The 2,890-nt window shown below is 46.7% G+C and overlaps 1 pseudogene; it reads left to right on the forward strand.

Annotated features, from left to right (window-relative positions):
* The first annotated feature begins 263 nt into the window (after positions 1-263).
* LOC126196034 (5S ribosomal RNA) lies at positions 264-381 on the forward strand (annotated as a pseudogene).
* The last annotated feature ends 2,509 nt before the right edge of the window (positions 382-2,890 follow it).

Genomic DNA, 2,890 nt, shown 5'->3' on the forward strand with positions numbered 1-2,890 from the left:
CTCCTTTTTTCTTAAAGCGACGTCATCCTATTTTGCATTTTAGTTAATGTGAGTTTGAGTTTCATTCTATCGGGTCAATGTTTTACGGGGCCTTGAACTGCCGTTGCCCAGGTTGAACCTTAAATTGTATCATTTCACACTGGACAGTTTTAAATTTATGGATAGCCGTAATTTGCAGTTTATTAATTCCTTAAATTTTTCTTAAAGTTTTGTCATCTGGCACTAGCTTAGTTTTTAATTAAAAGAGCTTCTAGATGTAGAGGGGCAGCGGCCTTGCCGCAGTGGATACACCGGTTCCCATCAGATCACCGAAGTTAAGCGCTGTCGGGCGTGTCCGGCCCTTAGATGGGTGACCATCCGGGCCGCCATGCGCTGTTGTCATTTTCCGGGGTGCACTGAGCCCCGTGATGCCAATTAAGGAACTACTCGACCGAATAGTAGCGGCTCCGGTCAAAGAAAACCATCATAACGACCGGGAGAGCGGTGTGCTGACCACACGCACCTCCTATCCGCATCCGCAGCTGAGGATGAGACGGCGGCCGGATGGTCCCGATGGGCCACTTGTTGCCTGAAGACGGAGTGCTTAGTGCTAGATGTAGAGTCAGTATGCAATCATGTTCTTAGCTTCATATTAGTCGGGATCCTGCTTGTAGATCTGATTCTAGAACGCCAGCTGGTCGTCTTTATCAGAATAATTACGCTGTGTGTTTGCATAGATAGTTTTTTTTTCTTTTCCTAACTGTGTAAAATTCAAAATTAGACTAAATTCTGTTATTCCTTGTTCAAGTTTTATTTAAGAGCCCTGTGGACCTATTTTAAAATTGTTGAACACTCTTTTACATTCACTCTGTTTTATATTTGTTTAGCGGCGATAGCCGTTGACAATATACTGAAAGTTTGCTTATGCTGAACATGTTTGTAGCATGCCCAGGCATCCAAATTACCGTCTCCTGTTCTCCAACTCGGTCGTCCATCTTTCACAACTGCGTCCCTGGTCAGGGTGTACGATTGCGGTTTGAGTCCGGGCTCCTCTCTCTAGGCTTGAGTTTTTCCCTCTCTCGCAACTGTTTTCCGGGCTCATATACGTACATCCCCGTATGGTGTGTGCCCCGCCCATGCGTTTAGCTGGATTTGGCACAGGATGCGAAGGACTCAGTCCCTCATGAGGTACTCCGCCACCGTCTTCTTTCCATCGAACAGCAACCATCGAACTGTCGGTATAGACCACGTCAGAGACGTGAAAGACGGCAAAGTTATGCTATTACTCTTGGGGATCATTCCGAACAACACTCATTGCCGTCCAGCTGCAGTGTTTTCACTGCAGAGTTGGTAGCCATATTTCGCGACCTAGAGTATATCTGCTCCTGCTCAGGTGAGTCCTTCGTCATCCGTAGTGACTCCCTGAGCAGTTTACGAGCTATCGACCAGTGTTTTCCTCGCTCTCGTCTGGTTATGGTTATCCAGGAGTCCATCCATACTCATGCCCGTTGTGGTTTTTGTGTGGACCCCGGGTCATGTCGGCATCCCGGGTAATGAACGTGTTGACAGGCTGGCCAAACAGGCTATCAGTGAACCGGCCATGGAGACTGGCCTTCCGGAATGTGATCTCCAATCAGTTTTGCGGTAGAAGGTCCTTGGCACCTGGGGTCATCGCACCATGCCTTCACCTAACAAACGTCGGGCTATCAAGGAGACTACAGGTGTGTGGCGCTCCTCCATGCGAGCCTCTCGCTAGGTCTCAGTTGTTCTCTGCCGGCTATGCATAGGCCATACTTACGGCCATTTATTGCGCTGCGATGACCCGCTTGTACGTAGCTGTGGATCAGCGTTGACAGTGGTCCACATCTTGTTGACTGTCCGCTTTTAACAGCGCTCAGGCGGACGTTTGCGCTACCTGATACTCTCCCTGCCCTTTTAACAGATGACGCTGGAATGGCAGGGCAGGGGGCTTTTATCGCTCAATATGAGGGTTTTTCTCTTTTGTATGTTGAGACTGGCTTTTGGCCTACGGTTTTAGATTGGGGTTTTTAGTGTGTCTCTTGGGGGTTGGCTTTTCCTTATTTTGTTTCCATGGTCGGCCAACCCCTATCAAACTCAGTGTGCTTTTATTTTTTTTTTTTTCTGATCTTGGTCTATGTCTTTCTTGCTCAGTGTCGTCCCTTCTCCTCTCCGTTGCTTGTCTTTCTTCCTTGTGGGTGCTTCACGGTCGTGGAAAAAGGCACCGCTGGCCTTTGTAGTTTGGTCCCTTCAACCCCCCCTAACCAACCAACCAACCGTCTCCCACACGGAATGTTGAGCATTTCCGTAGAGCTCTCGCGGGGTGCACACACAAACGCATGACGACTCGAGCAGCTCTTCTGAATATTCACTATCTTTTCCGTTAATTGCTCTGGACTAAAGAACAATACTCAACAAGTTTTAAAACAAGAGTTATGCAGTGTGAATACCTTCATGGATGAATTACACTCCTTATTCAATCTGGAATCAGCATTTTTCACTACTAGCTTTAAGTTATTGTTTCCCCTTAGACAGCCCAGAATGGAGAAAGGGATCTGTAATTGCAGCCACCCTCTGGAAAGAAAACTGCAGAAAACGCTCACTGAGGCTACAGAAATACGTACGACAGTATAAGCATCTGAAAGAGATGTTATTATGATTTACGTGGCTGGATAATGGAAAAAACTCTTCCATAATAATGGCTCTAATACCGTTCCTTGAAGTCTGTTCGAGCGTGGTCACATACTCGTATGTGAGTATTGTTACGTATTCATTACTCCCAGCACTATCCTTCTTTAAATAGACGTCTTTTCAATGTTTGTAAGTTAAGTACGATACACATTACGCCCCAAGTAAACAGCTCACATCATACTACTCAGCTGTAGCTCTGTGT

The sequence above is a fragment of the Schistocerca nitens genome, chromosome 7 (genome assembly GCF_023898315.1).
Source record: "Schistocerca nitens isolate TAMUIC-IGC-003100 chromosome 7, iqSchNite1.1, whole genome shotgun sequence".
In the NCBI taxonomy this organism is placed as follows: Eukaryota; Metazoa; Arthropoda; class Insecta; order Orthoptera; family Acrididae; genus Schistocerca; species Schistocerca nitens.